At 42.0% G+C, this 19,434-nt stretch overlaps 4 long non-coding RNA genes across 4 annotated transcripts in view; all 4 read left to right on the forward strand.

Moving 5' to 3' along the window:
• LOC309531740 overlaps window positions 1-19,434 on the forward strand; it is a 119,234-nt gene that overhangs the window by 22,291 nt on the left and 77,509 nt on the right. The window lies entirely within an intron of this gene.
• LOC309531748 lies at window positions 11,272-14,419 on the forward strand. The gene is made up of 2 exons (XR_014219420.1): window positions 11,272-12,688; window positions 13,143-14,419. It is a non-coding gene; the product is annotated as an uncharacterized lncRNA (long non-coding RNA).
• LOC309531136 lies at window positions 15,172-17,032 on the forward strand. The gene is made up of 3 exons (XR_014219101.1): window positions 15,172-15,473; window positions 15,838-16,099; window positions 16,712-17,032. It is a non-coding gene; the product is annotated as an uncharacterized lncRNA (long non-coding RNA).
• Window positions 17,394-18,600, forward strand: LOC309531775. Its single transcript, XR_014219447.1, has 2 exons — window positions 17,394-18,511; window positions 18,557-18,600. It is a non-coding gene; the product is annotated as an uncharacterized lncRNA (long non-coding RNA).

Consider the following 19,434-nt stretch of genomic DNA (forward strand, 5'->3'; position numbering starts at 1 on the left):
TATTATAATTATACTTATAATTACTTTTATACTGCCCTTCATCTGAGGCTCATAGGGTGCTTTGCAGTGTAAAACACAAAAATACATAACCTAATAACAAACAAAACAGTACCTCCAACACACACATAGTTGAAAAGGCCATAGATTGTTTAATTAGCCAAAGACCTTGATGAAGAGGGACGTTTTTGCCTGGTGTCTAAAGACATGCAACGAAGTCTCCAGGCAAGCCTCCCTGGGGAGGGCATTCCACAAGTGGGGAGCCACCACAGAGAAGACCCGTTCTCATGCCACCATATGGACCTCTCATGAAGGGAGCACATGAAGACGGGCCTCAGACGCAGAGATGGCTAGATGGACTGGGGAAATCAGAAATCAGGAGGATCAGAACTTCAATAGAGAATGGGACAAATGTAGATTATATTTGCGTGATTAGGCAGCGACAGTACCAGCCCCCAAGGATCACAAGGAAGGAATAAAGACTCTGACAACATTACATGGAATTAAAATTAGGCCACAACTTTATTAAACTTCTGAATGGTTTAGGCCTCTGGGGGGAACTGGGGCTCATCAGGATAAATGGGATATGGGGGTGCTCTGTGAGACTTAAGCGTAGCAGGCAGCCAAGCCCATATCCCTGCCCGCACGGTAGTTCACTGACGACCTTTCAGGGACACCCATTATATAACCCCCTTAAGAGGGGGACCCTGGAATCGCTGCCACAGGGGGGTGAGTCACCACTTCACACACACACACACCCATATAGGGAAGAAAAGTCTAAAGGATTCCACCCAAGGCCATAACTGCCTAAATTGTGACGAATTGCTATGGGGAAGACAAAACCTGCCAATGCAGGGAAATTTCTTCCCGGTCCTTCAACAGCAACCAGTCAAAGACTGTAGCAGAGCCCACTAAACAGGAAGAAAAAGTTAACCCGCAAACAAGAAACATTAAACTAAGGGAGGGTAGGGAGGGTGAATCTCCACAGCCGACTGCCTGGCTATTGTCGGTTCCACTCCCTATTTATAAATGGGGCTGGCACCACCTCCCAGCAAGAAAATTGATTACTGAGGCTGGGCATGATCCTCCAGAAATTAACACTGAGAGGCAAGCCAGCCCGTTTGCCAGTAAGTTCCCAGGGAACTGTAGCACCACGCGCGATCCCGCAAAGGGCACCCACAAAGTAAAGTGGGAATGCTCATTAAAAGAACACTGTGAACACTTGAACTCTTTGGCAAGCTTCAAATAACTCTTGCAATATCATAAAGACTTTGGATATTTTGGAGGACTATAATTCAGATGGACTATAATATGCAGATGATTAAGTTATTTAAAGGACCCACAAAGTGGTGAAGGGAAGTCCTAAGATTCAGAAACATCTTGTTTTATTTCAAAATTTAATTGTGTGATTTATTTTGTAAAACCAATAAAAAATATTTCAAAAAAAGAAAGAAAAAAATCTCACCAAAGATCACCCTCACCATGAATTTACAGAGTGGTCTTAACTTAAGCTAGAAATTATTTCAGTATCAGACATCTCCAAACCTCTGCCAGACTGTAAAATGGAGATAACCAGTGCTTTTTTCTGGGGGGACGCATACCCCTCAACATTTTGTGAATCTTTGTACTTTTGTCCATTTACTGTATTTATTTTCCCCAATTTGAACTATAAAATGGTGATTTTCTTGAGTCAAAATGAGAGTACCCCTAAACATTTTTTTAAAAGAAAAGCATTGGAGATAACACTTGTCTGTTCCCAAAGAGTTCTTATAAAGCTTTTCATTTTTAGAAAAGGGACGCTGGATTAGATGGATCCTTAGTCTGATCCACTAGCACTACTGTAATTCAAAGCGGTGTTCAAACCCAATGGAAACAACTAAATATTTGTGTTGTTGTTTTTTCTGTCTATTTATCTTGCTCGCTCATTCCTTCGGAACGGGCAGCTTGGAGTGTTTATTTCCACATTTAGTTCCCAATCTTTGCATAAGCTTACATCTAACAAAAAAGTGTCCTTTAAAAGTGCCAGAACCATACTGGTATTCGAAAGCATACTGTCTCCAAGCAGTTGCTATTAAATAGTGGGTGGACATAGCAGACGACACACAGATTTCTCCGAGTAGTTCTTTATAAGTAAGCTGGAACTGAACTGAACAGCAAACAGCTCAGCTGCCCTGCTTTTATAGGCAGCCGGCTGTCAACATTGTGACAACGACAACCCAGGGTTTCCCGCCTAAATTAACTGACGTGGACCTGAGTGAAAACTATATACACGATACCCCTGGTGGCCAGGGTGAGAACTTCGATACATAACATTTGCCAAATGTTCCAAATGACCAGTACCCTGGAGTTATGATTTGTGTTGTTCTGAGCATTGCTGCATTCTAACTGCCTCAGAACTCCAAGGAGCAGTTGCTATGGGGACCAGCTCAGACCAGCTTCAGTCTTCTCAGGTCTTCTCAGGTCTTCTCTGAGGTCAGAGAAAGCCTTGGAAAAAGCCCTTGCGTACCAGAGACTGGTTGAAGAACCAATTTCACCATGCCTTCAGTTGCCAGCCTTCCCAGTACCAAAGCTAAAGTTCCACTCCAGGCACATTATGGCTCCTTTCCTGTTCGGCTGTTGTGCAGGGTATCCTGTTTTCAACTTGGTGCCTTTGTCCTGGCTCTTATCGGCTGCATTATGAGCATCTGCGGCACAGCCAATATCGAATGGAGAGTGTGGCAGGTTGAGAACATCATGGGCAGCAACAAACCTGGCATTGTGGGGATTGGGATCTGGGGCGCCTGTTCTGTGAGTAGAATTACAGTGAAGAAAATAAACATTATATGCACAGCGTTAAACGATGAGGAGTCCCTACCCGCTGAAATAACCGCTGCCCAGGACTTGATGCCATTAGCCATCGTTGCAAATGCGGTGGCCGTTTTTTGTATGGCCTTTGCGCTCTATAACATCTTCAAGCCTGGAAAACACGACAATTTCATCTTTACCTTCTTTTCCATTGGAGCAATTATGGACTTGGCAGCGGGAACATTTGTACTGATTTCCATTTCGTGGAATCTGTATTCAGTCCTCGCAAATGAAGGAATGAAACTTCCCCAAGTTTTGGGAGTGCCTTTCATTCCAAAAGACCAACGTGCTGGGTTTTCTATCTATATGGGGTTCCTTGCTGCAGCTTCACAGCTCTTAAGTGGAATGTTGGTCCTTGGAGAGAAATATTTCTGGAAAATCAGTCAAAAAGACACTTCTGGGGGGAAATTTGTAACCGATCCGGAAAATGTTAAAGAAAATGAAAGCCCAGAGCTGAGGGTGAAGTTCAGGCGGTATTACTCTACTGTGAAACTTGAGTGTGAAGATCAACCCACGATTTTGCGGAGATATCAAAGGCATATGCAAACAGAAACCCATAAGGAATGTGGCTAAGGAATGGTTCCAGTCCTGGAACTGGCTTTTTTTAAATGGTAGCATGGAACATTCTGTATATTTATTATCAAATTTTTTGGTTATATCTTTTCTTATGCATTTTCTGTTTCATTTTCTGTTTTTAACTGAATGCTTCTGTATCCCACCCTAGGATGGTTACAACATATAGCAGGCATACGCAAACTCAGCCCTCCAGATGTTTTGGGACTACAATTCCCATCATCCCTGACCACTGGTCCTGTTAGCTAAGGATGATGGGAGTTGTAGTCCCAAAACATTTGGAGGGCCGAGTTTGCCTATGCCTGACATATAGGGTGAACTATAGATAGGGAAAATAAATGAAAAGTATCAAACTGTTCTATCTAGATATTGATTTTATGCTATATCTCTTTTAGCAGTAAAAAGAATACTATCTCATTGCCTCAGATGATGATCGCAGAATCCGGGTTGGTTCATATGGGGAGAGGCAGTCTTTGAGGTATTGCGGTCTTGAGCACGTTCACAAAATATGTATAGTTCAGTTTTATTAGCTGGCATGCATTGTACTTTTCTGCTGCTCTGTGCTACAGGACTGTTTATATTCCATAAGCTCACTATAGTCTGAGGTGTAACAGAGTTTGGAACAGACTCACAGCAAAAGAAATACATTAGGAGCAAACTCTGCCTGCCTGCCTAATGATTATTTGGCCTTTTGCCACGCTACCTATGGATGCGATGTCTTCAGATTTTGGACGCTGAGCAAGCATTTATGGAAGATCACATTTTGCTGGCCGCTTGTCTTGGGATTAGTCACCATTTGGATGGGACGACTCCAAGGAAAGCGGAGGTGCTGGAGGAAATGGTATTGGTGAGTCATTAAATGCCAATTTGCTCTTGCTTGAGTCATGGCTGGGCCTCTGCGGTGACATCTTTTAGAAAGATGCTCTGCTCCCGAGAGTGTTTTTGTTTTCCCCCCATTTCGGCTGATTCATAGCACTGCAGTCCTTGCCAAGGTCCACCTAATCGCTCTTTGCAGCCGTACTTCATTAAAGACCCTTGGGGTCAAAATGCTGAACAGTACATATTTGCTACACATCACTTCGCAGCTAAATTCGTAGCAGGCTCAGTTCATGCATGTGCTCCAATATGCTGCCTGTAAGTAATTCTTCAGATGGCAGAGAAACCGGAACACGGCTTCTGAGGATCTTAAAGGATGTACAGATTTATATGAGTGAGCTGCTCCCTGGCCATATAAGGCTTTCAGTCCCTGAAACATCACGTTGAATTGAAGTGGGGAACAAACTGGTAACTGGCCAGTGTAGGGAATGATACCCTGGTGCTATATGTTCCAGTCTGCCTGCTTCAGTTAACACCCAGGCGGCTGTGTTCCGAACCAACTGAAATTTTCAAACAGTCTTCAAAATTCAATAAGGCAGTTGCAGAAATACTGTAAAATGAATGAATGTTAAAGTGATGTTGGACTGAAAATAAGTGGTTTTGGTATTAAGGCTTATAAGAATATGTAAATATAGATAGTTATTTGGAAGAGAATTTATAGTTAGAATAGTTAAGAATATAGAGTAAAGATAAATGAAAGAGGGTAAGGATTTGCTGAAAGGACTTTGTAAACGGGAATACAAAAAGGGGAGGTGTGAGGAGGTCAAGGAAATAAGCAAATGAACCTAAAGATATTGAAAAATGGATTATTTCTTTTTTAAGATTTATTTTATTTTTTTCTTTCTTCTTTTTCTACTTTTTTGAATGTCTGTTTTTTTTGTATTGTTTGTCACATTGTTTTTCTTTTGTGTAAAATCTCAATTAATATTTTATAAAAAACAACAACAACAAAATTCAATAAGGCAGGCCATATTGCAGTGTTCTTATTTGGCAGTTGCCAGATCTGGCTCCTTGAGGGAAGGGTATAGTTGGCACACCAGCTGAAAGCACGCCTGCTCATTCTAGGTGTTGGAGTCATCCCCTAAATAAAGTGGATTTTTTTTGGTGGGGGGGGGGTGTTGTAGCAGTTTCTTAAAACAAGCTATCATTTTTGAGGCCCTTTCTTAGCCGTTTCTTAAAGCGATAGGCCAGGAACCCCCAAACTCGGCCCTCCAGATGTTTTGGGACTACAATCCCCATCATCCCTGACCCCTGGTCCTGTTAGCTAGGGATGATGGGAGTTGTGGTCCCAAAACATCTGGAGGGCCGAGTTGGGGGATGCTGCGATAGGCTATCATTTTTGAGGTGCTTGGGGTCCCCACACAGTGGAACCCCATTCAAAACAGGTTACATATTTGAAGATTTCCTAAACACCAGCCACCAGCACCTTTTCCCTTTCTCGATTAAGCTTTCGTTTTCTCACCCTTGTCCTCATCCAATCCTATACTGACATCAGTATTTCAGGAATGAGAAACACAAAAGACATCTGGGTGTCAATCACATACGGATGACATCCGCCAGCCCATAGACCGATATCTGGGCAAGTCTTCTGAGATGGCAAGCAACCAATCCTTTCTTTCCTCTGTCTCTGTCCTCTTTGCCGCGCAGGCTGCAAATGCCTATTTTTAGACGATATCTAAACATTTCACATGTAATAGTTATTGCAAAGCAGCTGTGAGTACATTTTCATGAAAACACCTGAAGGCCAAGCCAGACACTGTTTTCCTCTCCCCAAGGGAGGATTTTAAATCTTATTCAGTTAATTTAAAACAACACTTGAACAGTAAAAAATGGTTTGCTCAGCCTTGCACAGTAAAAGCACTGATTTACGACCACAGCGACTTTAGTGATAGCTTTATTATATTAAATTATTTATTGCTGGGGATTCAAACAAATGAATACTAAATACAAAACCAATAATAGACCCCCCCCTTTCCCTCCCCGCTCTCTTTTAAAAGTGGTTTCATTCCTTCTTCCTTCAGTTTTCTTCACCAAAGTGAATCTATGACACCACATTGGCTCTTACTGATGCTGTACAGTGTTGTGCTAATTTCTTCTAGACAGAAATTCCTTTAATGATGCTTTCACATGTCCTGCATCAGTTGTGTGGCTAACTTTTCTGGCAAGTGTGCCATAAGGCAAGTTCCACGCTGTGTTGAAATATAATAAATAAATAATTATTTTTTATTTATACCCCGCCCTTCCCGGTTCAGAAAACCGGGCTTAGGGCGGCTAACAACAAATTTTAAACACTTAATTGATGCAACGAAAAACAGCATGAAATACAGTATAAAACGTGAATAACAATAAATTCAGAATTCAAAAATCAGTTTAGGGGGGAAATCCATCCAATAAACGTTTGATGATCACCAGGGCTAGCTGGCTAAATTAGTCCTATTTGGAGAAGCGAAGAGACCGGGGGAGAATTAGCTGTGGGATCCCAGAGCGGGTAATCTTCATAAAAAGGGGAGGGGGAGGGAAGGAAGGGGAATAAAAGATCAGGCTAAGTTCAAATTGAAAGCCAGCTCTGTCTTACCAGTCCTGCGGAAGGAAGTTAAATCCTGCAGGGCCCTGGTCTCCTGGGACAGAGCATTGCACCAGGTCGGAGCCATCACTGAGAAGGCCCTGGCCCTGGTGGAGGACAGTCTGACTTCCTTAGGGCCCGGGGACTCTAAACTATGATTATTCATGGACCTTAAGTTCCGCTGCGGGGCAGACCAATAGCTCCTTTTGCCAAGTTTTTCCTGTAATACACTGAATACGGGAAATAACAAACCAGAGTATAGGTGATATTCTATGCCACAGCCTAATCCAGTCCTCAGGACTCATAGCTACTTTCTCGGTGCACTACAGTCTTTCGTTGTTCATGCCACTTTTTGAAACCATGATGCAGGCTCTCCATATCCTATGGTTACAACTCAGAGCAACACAGTTCCAGATTGCTGTCTGATATTTGGAACAGGGCAACTTGGGGGCAGAGCCACACTAAACATTTGAAACACAGTCAAAACACATGACTTAACTCAAGGAATCACGGGAACTGTAATTTTCCCCTCAGAGAACTACAGTTTCCAGCACCGTTGACAAACCACAGTTGTCACCATTCCCTGTGAGAATTCATTTTCTTTAAAAGTGTATGATGTGGATTTGCCCTTTGCCATCAATAAACAAAAGGAGCTTATATCCTCTGCTTCAGTTCTCCCACACCCTGTGCTCTTGTTTTGTACAGAAATCAGTCATTTGGACCTACATATGAATGTCCCTTGTCCCAAACTTTGCTTCTTAACCATTATTTCACTTCTGAATGTGTTTTGTCTATTGGGTATTCGGTGTGGGCACTATAGAAGCTCAGTCAAGCAGTTAAACACACCACAGGAAACAGCTATTTAGCACAGTTATCTTTACCAACACATACTCTTTATACACACATTATTTATAGGTGTTACAAGAAATCTTCACTCTCTGAGCCCAGAGAGGGTTCTTTGCTACAAAACCCTTGCTGTGCCAAAATCCACAAGTCAAGTTCTGAGTTCAGTTGCTTGTAAAGCTCAGCAACCCTTCACAAAGTCTTCAGTCTTCCACAGTTCCAATTCCTCCACAGTTCCAATTTTCCACGCCACTCCACACCACTCCACACTAAATGCTGTAACCTGAGATCCTTATCTACCCAGCATTACATGCCATTTCTGCCCAGAAACACTGGTGCTTGCAGCTGCATTGAAAATGAGTCATCTCTGTTGACTCATGGAGAATTACCCCCCCCCACTTTCCGTAACTTTGCTTTGTAGCAATCAAACTAGATTGTTACCACTGGTCTGTACTGCAGACATCTGTGGTAGCTGCCGTGTTCTTCCATAAGCTCAGACTAATCAATAGTATAAGTTCTTTGCATGAAGAACTGTCCTATGCAGTGATATCCCTGCTTTTCACAAGAATACAATATACTCCAAGTTTCGACTGCATGTCTGAAACTATATTTTGTATTTTGCACCAAAGTGCAATCTGCCTGTGCTCTCCTTGTTGCTGCATGGAACAATGCACAAATCAGACCTTTGAATTTAGTGAGTAAAGCTTTTAAACTTAATTAACAGTGCATACTCTGTTCATTGGTAGATGGGTAGAAAGAGGGGGCAAGGATTTTAAGGCAGACTAAACAGGATATGCAAAAAGATTTAACAACCTATATCCTGTGCTATACTGCTGGTAAACTCTGAGACTGTTTTAACTCTGTTGGGGGCTCTCTACTACTGGAGAGTGTGCAGAGCCCCACGTTTTGAACTGATACACCCAGCCAATTCTTTTGTTAATTACCCGCACGTGGGCCATATATACTTTCTACCTCCACACATGAACCCACCCTGAACTGCTATTTCCAGTTTTGCAAAGCTACTGCCCTTCTCCTTCTCCCTGCAACTCCCTTGGCCTTGAGCACTGGAAATAAATTAAAGATTTGCTCATGGAAGGGTATACAAGATGGCCAAAAAATTATTTCATATTGATTTTTGTATGAAATTGAATTATTGTTGAGTTAAGAGGGATTCAGGTAAAGTTAGCTATGTTTTCCATACAGCTGGTTGTTCCTGCAGTCTCTCCTCTGTATTTTCTGGAAGCCTGTTTCAAGATTACATTTAGTGACTAGACACCATAGCCTGAATTCTCAATAAGGAGAAATTTGACACCGCACAGGTACCCACTGATAGGCTAGGTTGAGTGGTGAGAAAAGAAATGGAGCCATCCAATTTGAATAATCCAATTTAAATCCCAGGGTGCTGCACAAATCATTACACATTATTTAGAAAGCAAAACAAACTGATGGAGAGATGATGGCTAACAAAGCAGAAATTAATCCAAAATAATATATGTGAGTGCTGGGGAAATGTCAGTCAAATGGAAGCCCAAGACAATTTTGATTAAAACCAGGAGAAAGAAATGAGTTAACTGTGCTCCGAGTTGATAATAAGCAACATTAGAAGGCATATTGTAGTCGGTGACAGTTATACATGAGAAGAATGACACTGATACAGAAATAATTGGAGAAATTAGTTGCCTGACATCCATGAGAAAGCATTGCTTCCAATAATGTTAAATATGCAATCAATCAACTGGAGCACGGACATTATCGTGGGAAGGATGAAAAAGAACACTGTAAGTGATAAGTTCTTACTAATGACCTATAGAAACTATAGGCTATTGAAGCCATTTGTATTCTATGGCTTAATGTGGACAAGAAAAATACCAGCAAGAGCTCCCCCTAGCAAACAATTACAACAACAATGTCCAATAAAATCCAGTATCCCCAAAGGAATGACATTGTGGTGACGCACAGATATATTACAAATACTGATTTAGGCCCAGTAAACCATAGGCGCTTGGAAAGAAACAATACGCAGTACATTGCACGGGAACCTCTTCTAGGGAGTTAACATTAAGAAATGCTCACATTGTTATACAGGATCTACAAACAGCAGTTCTCTTGTCCCAACAGCTGCATATTCTACCACTTAGAGGGTGTCTGGGCAGCTGGCCCATTTAATAAAGACTTTGGTCAAGAAGGATCCTAAATGTATATATTGATGGGCTTGATTTCCCTGCTAAGTATGTTTCTGAAAGGTGATAATCACAGACCTCAACAATTAGCAAGTCAGTTGATCTTTGAATACTCAATATATAAATTAGGGGCCTTCCAGGAATTTATGTTGATACTCATCAAAACCATCCTCATCAGCTTCCAGTGATGAGAGTACCATTTAATTGCAGGCAAGGGCCAGCAGGTTTGTTTGAAATGCACTGGATTGTGGCCAACAGTTTGATATCAAGCAAACATTAGTAAAGGTTTTCTGTTGATAGCAATGATGGGAGATGCATTCATGCAGCAATTTTGGGCTCATTTTTGGTGTGGTGGTCAGTCAAAGGTAGTTCTTACCATATGATGGATTGCTCATGTGTTGCTTTTCTTAAGTGGCCTACTGACAGAAAATCCTACAAAGTTGGTTACTTTGAAACTGAGCATAAGGAGAGGTCCTCTTGGTCAGCACATTCTGGGCCCAGATGAAGATCTATGAAGATATATTTAGAGGGAGAGACTCTTTTCTTTCCTTCATTGCTATTCTAACTACTGGACCAAGCAGGGAATCCTAGGTCTATTAAGGCCATATGCCAGATGGAATGGAGTCTACACCTTCTCCTTTTCATATCTCATTTTCATTGCAACAGAACTGTTACTCACAAGCCACCTTATTGTGTAAACCAGAAGCGGCTAACTTGTGGCCTTCCACTTGGTATGTTGGGCTGCCCTTGAAGATGACTTGGAAACTTCATCTGGTCCAAAATGCAGAAGCCTGATTACTGGCTGAGAATGTGTATAAGCTGTGTTGTAAAATGCCTGCACTGGTTGCCGGTTCATGTCTGTGCTCAGTCCAAGGTACTCACATTCGTGCTTAAAGTCCTGAAGGACTTAGGCCCCAAATATCTGAAAGACTGCCTCTATCCTCTATTGAGCCTTTGAGGCATTAAAATCCATATGGTAGTTCCATGACCTCAGAGGTTCTGGCAGCCTGCAAGAGGGCCTTCTCTGTGGCAGCCCCTAAGGTTGTTTGATAAAATGGCACCATATTTAGCAAGAAGGTTTCTGTAGTAGATTTGGTGCGTAGCATTTGTCCTTCCCATTATTTTCTTTTCTTCCAGCTATTTTCACCTCATGTAAGGAAGAAGCATACAGACTGTTAAAGGTTGTTTTACATCTTGGTATTGTTTTTATTCCCATCAGATGTCAAAACGATAAACAACTACCTGACATTCAGGGAAGTTTTTAATGTATGATATTTTAGTGTTTTTTGGTCTCTATGGAAGCCGCCCAGAGTGGCTGGGGAAACCCAGCCAGATGGGCGGGGTACAAATAATAAATTATTATTATTATTATTTTAAAAAAGTCAAAGCATAATAATAACTGAAATGATTTTTTAAGGAACTGTCAGTAGGATTTCGATGCTGGTGTCCCATAGATGGCTTTGAATGTCTCTCAGCTTTGATGACTTCATGTTTTGCAAAAGGGTTAGAAATATTTTTATTCTTTGCCTTACTAGCTGCGAGGGCTTTTAGTGCAGTGCTCCGGGTAATTGTGTGTGTCTGAAATATTTATATGTTAGCCCATTGATCTCCGACAGCCCATTTTGTAATGCCTTTCATCATGTGACTGTTGGCTGTGAGGAACACCCGCTGAGCTGTGCTGTGCTTAGCACTGGCATATAAGGGTTCCTTCCTATACTAACATGTCAATATTAGCTACTGAACAGCTAGAACAATTTCTGTTCAGAGAAATTGCTAGTTCCGCTCTGTGTTTGGCAAAGTGCTAAACAACAACAACAACAAACCACATGTGGGGAAGTTAAATGGATGGGACTGGTGCAATCGAGGGGTGGGGGAAGAGGTTAAGGGACCACTCCGCTGGTGCCAAAACCACTATATGAGGCCATAAAAGGATGTTAGACATTAATGCCCCAATCAAGTTAAGGGGACTGGTAGATATTAGAAGGCTTCTGTATATACACTTCTTCCTGGAAAAATGAGCATGTTTGATGCTCATCCAACAGCCCGTTCGATTGAAAATGTTGTCTGTCTGCAGCACATTGCTTTGAATGGGCTACACCCTCTGGTACGTGTTTGAATGCCACATTCTTGTGCAAGTAGTTGCACATTAATACAGTTATACCTCGGGTTACAGACACTTCAGGTTGCGTTTTTTGGGTTACGGACCCGCCGAAACCTGGAAGTACCAGAATGGGTTACTTCCGGGTTTCAGCGGTCATGCATGCACAGGAGCGCTAAATCGTGCTTTGCACATGCTCAGAAGCACCAAATCACAACCCACAGGTTGCAAACTCTGCAGGTTGCGAACGTGCATCCTGCACAGATCACGTTCGCAACCCCAGCGTCCACTGTACCCTCCTTTCATGCAACTAGAGCCGGATCAGTGCCTCAGAGCTTCAGGTTTCTGACCAAACGGTAAGGTTTGCAACAAAATGGACATTTATCACCGTCTATTTAACATTGCCTTCGGCACAGAATGAAACCTTCGGCTCAGGATGCCAAACCAGTTATTGCATCTTGGCTTAATTCACTTCATTCACTCACTCACTCCATAAAATCGACTTCTTGCATTTGGCAGACTAAACAAGAAGTGATGAGGCACTTAGAGAAATTACGTTTCTACATTGTTTCGTAATAAGATGTTAATGATATAACAATCATACCAGTCATACAGTTTTGGTCCATGGGAAACTACATGGATGAGCGTGAGGCTTGGAGATGCCAGAGAATAGCATCCTCTGACTGACATGTTAATGTATCGATGGCTCCCTGCGTGAGTATAAAAACTTTTTATGACATTATATACAGCTTTTATTAATTCTTCAGCACTGGGTAACTCAGAGCCCAACAGTGTTATCTAAAATGACAAATTAGAGATCTTGGCTCATCATGCACTTTTTAATTTCATGCTTGTCTTCTGCAAAATCTTCCGCTATATATTTTACTTGCACAAAGCATAGATGCGGCACAAAGCTTTAAAAAGTTATGGATTAAAATCTCATTTGGAATCAATGGAATTATACAGGAATTATACAGGAGAAGCCTATTGCCTCATGTCCTGGTTAGGAGCTTTGCAGAAGCAACTGTGGGAGACGGGAAACTAGATAATCCTCTGATCCAGTCTAACAGGACTCTTGCGTTCTCCTATCCTTTTGGTTCAGAACCCCTGTAATACTAGCAATCTCTTTGCTTTTGCTGATGTACATCTTTGTCCAACTCCACTTCAGGACACATCCAGGAGAATTGTGAGAATTGGCTGTGTAGTAATGAGCAATTGGATCTGTGAAGGTACCTTTGTTGCATACCCTCCAACATTTCTCCAGAGAAAACAGGGACATCCTCTTCTACATCAGGAAGATTCTCCTGCATTTGATCTCACAAACATAGACATCATATACACATCTACATCTTTGTGGTGATAAGAAACAGTGCGAATGATCAGGAACATACAAGACAGTAAGTCCTACTGAACTCAGTGGAACATAGTTCTGAGTAGAATGCAATGTGTACGCCCCTTTTAAACGCATGATATTGAAAGTGTGGAGATATGCTATACCACATATTTACATGCCCTATTTGGCAAAAGTGCAGACAAGTGCAGGATCAGGCGATTCTGTTTCCAGAGGGGAAATTAGTTTATAAATTAAACTCTTAATTATTAATGGAAAGCTAAGTGTTTCCTGAAATGCTAACTGAAATCATAGTATGTCCACATCCACCCAAACACCATAACTAATCAATGATCTGTAGTTGGCTGATGATGATGATGATGATAATCCTATTAGCTCTGAGAGGGAATTTTGTGTATGTGTAACTGCATCACAAGGCTGCTTGCTATATACATCCACAAAGGAGTACCTATTTTAGTCATGAGTTGGTGATATTTTTAAAAAACCACAACATTGAGCAAGATAGGATTGGCAGGAGAAAATGTTGTCAAGGCAATGTTGCCATCAGCCTGGAGAAATCATTTCACGATGATGGCAAAATGGCTGTGAAATAATCCTTATAATGCAAAGTAAATGTAACCAAAGTAAATGCGGTCAACCGCCATCCATCAGGATGTGTTTTGAGATACACATTTCACTTGGTGTGCCCTGTAGCTAATGGGACATCTGAGAAGGTGAGTCACCTCATCCATCACCTCCTCCGTCTCCAGGCCCTGAAGCTCTAAATCAAGCTGATGCTGAACACAATATAGCAGGACTGACAAGGCCTACACAGAGACAAGCTCCTTCTGATGTCGGAGGATGAATGAGGTGAAATAATTGGGCAAAGACACCTGGTACAACACCTCCTGTGTGCTGGGATTGCACATGCGCCTACCTCACAACCTGGTTCTGCATCTGAAACAAGAACATTGTTTACTGAATGTAACCAAATACTAAAAACATTGAGCATTTGCAAAGAATAGTCTATAACACACCATCAGGGAATTTTACAGAAGAGCATAAACAAAAAGGCCAAATTTATGTTTGATGGAATAAACTGTTAACACTTTCTTGATGCTGTCACTGGATGTGTTTCCTAATTACTTTCATCAGCATTATTTTTTAGCAAGAAACACAATTCTCTGATTTGATACAGAGAAGTTTTACAGACAGCAAGTGATTAACCAGAATGATATGATGACCTTGATGCATATAATTTTTTATACCAGATTTCTCCAGTCATACCAAAGTTGTACTTGATTTTTTTGAGATCAGAAGCATAGTTGATTAAAAAAACAACAACCCATAGGCCAGGTTAAAATAAGCTAACTATAGTAAGCAATTAACAAATCTTCATCAGAACTGTTTTGGCTTCATTTTCAGGGCTTCTCTGTTGCACTTTGTGCTCTCTAGATCTAACTGCCTTTGACGTTAAAAGTGACTGACATTGTTATAACCAATTCTTATGCTATCTCCACATTCAATAAATTGGGTTCTTTTATCCTAGCAGATCTGATCCGCGATTTAGCCAAATTGCCACCCACTTGTTTTGCTTTGCTTTCATTGTTGCTTAAGACAGATCCAAAGTGATTATTTGGTGTTTAATTCCATTTTGTGTTTAATACCATTTTGTGCTCTGGTCCATGGGGTCATGAAGAGTCGGTAACGACTTAACAACAACAACCTTTTTATTATCCGCTTAGGCAAGATAGTAGAAAATTAGAGGCAGTGGATAAGTTTTACTTTGGCCTCCTGGTGGTTTAAAAGCTTTCCATCATTTATTTTTCTTAGTGCCACTAACTGTTTTTTCTTCTTTTTACTTGCTACAGTAGACCTTTGGATCAATCACTGTAAATGATTTGTATTTACTCTTGGTGTTCCTCTCTTCTTTTTAGAGACAATTCAAGACATAACGTAGTGCACTTAAGCCTATTGATATCAACAGTGTATTTAAAGATTGTGGCCCTTTAGTAGATCTACAGCTTTGCCTCACATTCTGCTGCTTAAAATTTCTTAAAATTTAGAGAGGCATTTAGTTCCTAAGCAGATCACTAATTTGAGCTGCACAGACTCAAAAGGGATAAATAGGGCGATGTATTGCAGATGTTCTGCATTTAATCATAGTTAGTTGGTTATACAGTGGTGCCCCGCAAGACAAATGCCTCGCAAGACGGAAAACCCGCTAGACAAAAGGGTTTTCCGTTTTTGAGCTGCTTCGCAAGATGATTTTCCCTATGGGCTTGCTTTGCAAGACGAAAACGTCTTGCAAGTGTTCCGATTTTTTTTCGCTTTCCCCCCTTTTTCTAAGCTGCTAAGCCGCTAATAGCCTTTTAGCCGCTAATCCACTAAGCCTTTAATAGCCGCTAAGCCTTTAATAGCCGCTAAACCGCTAATAGCGCTAATCCGCTAAGCCGCTAATAGGGTTGCTTCGCAAGACGAAAAAACCGCTAGACGAAGAGGCTCACGGAACGGATTAATTTCGTCTTGCGAGGCACCACTGTAATTTTTGTACCAAAGTTGGCACTAAACATGGCTAGCTTTGATTCACAACTCCAGGGGCGATTTTAGTGTAGTATGGCCAGTTTGGCTGCAGGGGGTGCCACAACAATGGTGTTGAATGGAGCATGAGAGGCAGGGGGTACTGAACTTTAGCATCACACAGGGTGCCGCTGAAATCTGAGAGCCCAAATTCTGCCACTGACAAGTCCCTTTCAACCTAAGTCAAAGGCAAGTAAAGCAAATGGCCTTAGTAAGTGTGCTGGGCCCGGGGGTAACCCATGAAACACAGTCCAGGACTGGTCCAAAATCCAAAAGTTCTGCTGGGAGACAGTCCGACAGGGCCAAGGCAGAACACGAGACAGGAAACCAGGCAGGATCTAGCATACAGCAAGGTTGCTCCCGCAACCTGGGGCAGGGTCCGACAGCCTTTTATCTTTGTTGAGGTAGCGGCTGGTCCTGATTCCCCGGCGACTCACCTCCCTGTTTCGTCCAGAGGTGAGCATTCCTCCTGCGAGTACTCAGGTCTCTCCTTCTCTCAGACCTTAGTCTCTGCAGCTCGGGAGACATCGGTGGGTTGCTAGACCCAGGGGCCACCTCAGCCTCCCCTGATCCAACCAGTAGAGGAGCAGCTGTAAGTGATGGCCCAACAGGAGGCAACGAGGTAATCCCCGCATCTGGAGCCAGGGCAGGCTCAGGCCCCTGACTCGGCCCAGCTGGTGTTTGTTGCAGGGGAACCTGTGGAGACTGGGACTCTTAAGGATCAGGCCCCAGACTTGGTTCAGATGATGCCTGAGACAAAGGATCCAGTGCAGACTGAGTCTCCTCTGGTTCTGAGTCCGATCCCGAGTCCCAGGCCATCACAGTAGGAGAGAGAAGAGGATGCTTCATTCTGCCTCCTCAAAGCAGTAAGCTACAGCCTTCAAAGTCTGCATTTAAAGCATCTCTCTCGTCCTGAGCCACTTCCACAAATACCCTCCATGGACATTAATGGAGCCCTGAACTCCACAGTGAACTCAGGCACTCTGTAATCCCGAGAAATGGGCATGGGTGTCCATCATGAAGTTCAGTTCCTTGTTCTAACACAGGGGTCAGCAAACATTTTCAGCAGGGGGCTGGTCCACTGTCCCTCAGACCTTGTGGGGGGCCGGACTATATTTTGAAAAAATAATAATAATGAACGAATTCCTATGCCCCACAAATACAGTAGTGCCCCGCAAGACGAATGCCTCGCAAGACGGAAAACTCGCTAGACGAAAGAGTTTTCCGTTTTGGAGGTGCTTCGCAAAACGAATTTCTTATGGGCTTGCTTCGCAAGACGAAAATGTCTTGCGAGTTCCTGCTGGTTTCCCCCCCCTTTTTCTAAGCCGCTAAGCCACTTATCAGCTGATCCGATCAGCAGATAAGCCGCTAAAAGCCGCTAAAAGCTGCTAATAGCGCTAATCCTCTAATCTGTCAATGGGCTTGCTTCGCAAGACGAAAAAACCGCTAGACGAAGAGAATCACAGAACGGATTCTTTTCGTCTTGTGAGGCACCACTGTAACCCAGAGATTCAGTTTAAATAAAAGCACACATTCTACTCATGTAAAAACACCAGGCAAGCCCCACAAATAACCCAGAGATGCATTTTAAATAAAAGGGCACATTCTACTAATGTAAAAACACGCTGATTCCCAGACCATCCGTGGGCTAGATTTAGAAGGCGATTGGGCTGGATCCAGCCCCCAGGCCTTAGTTTGCCTACCCATGTTTTAAGACATGAGGTTAGAAGTGGATCCATCAGCTGCAGTTTGAGCTAACCAGGGTTAACATTGGTGCAGACGTAACAATGCATCTTAGCTCTGAAAAGGGATTGGAGGAAATATTTATGCATGAAAGGGGAAGGAGAAGAAGGGGACGGGCCTATCCAGTGATGATTGCGAGGTCAAAAAATTACAGCTGTAATCCTCCTTACTTAAAAAAAAAGTGTTAGAGAGCAACGTTATGAAAAAATAATGAGTAATGAGTAATGAGCCAAAGTTAAGCACCTTTTAGTCCTATTTGATCTAGCTGGAAGTGATTGACAAATTTGCTTAACTCTGCCATTGAAATCAATGAGACTGAAAAGTATATATCCTTGATAAGGTTCATTGTATTATGTGCACCTGACTGTTTTGCTCTTTTCTGCTATACAGTGGTGCCTCGCAAGACAAAATTAATTCGTTCCGCGAGTTTTGTCGTCTTGCGATTTTTTTCGTCTTGCGAAGCACGGTGTCGGGAAAGTTTTGGAATAGCTTCAAAAATCACCAAAGTCTTTAAAAACCTCAAAAAAGGCTACCACACCGCGTTGTATGAGTTGCTCCTCGAAGTCAAGTCGCAACTGTATTAACGGTGTTAAGAAAAAGGAAACAAACTTGCAAGATGTTTCCGTCTTGCGAAGCAAGCCCATAGGGAAATTCGTCTTATCGAAGCAGCTCAAAAAACGCAAAACCCTTTCGTCTAGCGAGTTTTTTGTCTTGCGAGGCATTCGTCTTGCGAGGTACCACTGTATTTCAAGATGACCAAAACTGTTTCTTCAGCACCGACCTAGCTAGAGCGTGAAACATATTTCAGTAGCTTAAGGAGCCACCAGCCATCAAAAGCTATTAACTGGAACCCTGTTGTCAACCATTAAGAATACAGAAATCTAGTGGGCAAGTGTGTCATTTGGAATAGCACAGGCTTAAAATAAGAGAGGGAGAAAACTTCAGATAGAATGCAAGTTCTTGATTTTTTGAATTATTTTTTTTTTGCATAAGAAGTATAAATAAATAGTATTTCTCCACAAGTTATAGCTCTGGCTAAAGGGCCTGCTACATTAAATGGCAGATAAAGTTTTCTGATACAGCTTTAAACTTTCCTATCTCTTATACTGATCACATTTATCAACCCTACAATAAAATGTCTTCCAAAGTCAATTAACTTCTCCTGTTAGACCAGCCTACTATCTAGTATGACAGACATTAAAGAGAATTACGGATTCTGAAATAAACTATCTGATTTAGAACTAAGGCACTAAATATTTGGCTCCACATCCTAAAATCCGGTTAATAAAAGAACCAGGTTTATGATGACAGTCCTTCAGAATGGAAGGATCCCTTTCAGTTCTATACTCTTGAAAATTGTTCCACTTTGCCAAGCCATGGGAAGCTTCAGGAGGACTGGTGGGTGGAAGCCTCCAGATGGGGGTTATGATATGAACCAGTCCTTGAATTATTTGACGACATGCCAGGGAACTGTCGCATAATCTGCTTCATCATGACAATTGGTTTGAGTGGTTTTTAATGAAAATATTTCGAAATAGCTCATCTTTCAGGCAAATCATTTCAAGGCTGATATCGGAGTCACTTCCTTTGCGGGAAATCTCATTGTCATTAGCACAACAGATACTTAAAGCTTGAGCTGGGATTTAATTCTGCAACGGGAGAGTTCTAGGATGATGTGACACTCGTCTTATGTATTTTTTATTGTAACATTTAATTGCACATTAAATATGTATCAAATTTGACAAAGACAAAGTGAACCTCAGAGAATAAACAACTCAACTTAATTCTGTTGCTTTGTAAAAGAAAT

This window comes from Podarcis vaucheri, assembly GCF_965113315.1.
Source record: "Podarcis vaucheri genome assembly, chromosome: 4".
NCBI classification, from domain to species: Eukaryota; Metazoa; Chordata; class Lepidosauria; order Squamata; family Lacertidae; genus Podarcis; species Podarcis vaucheri.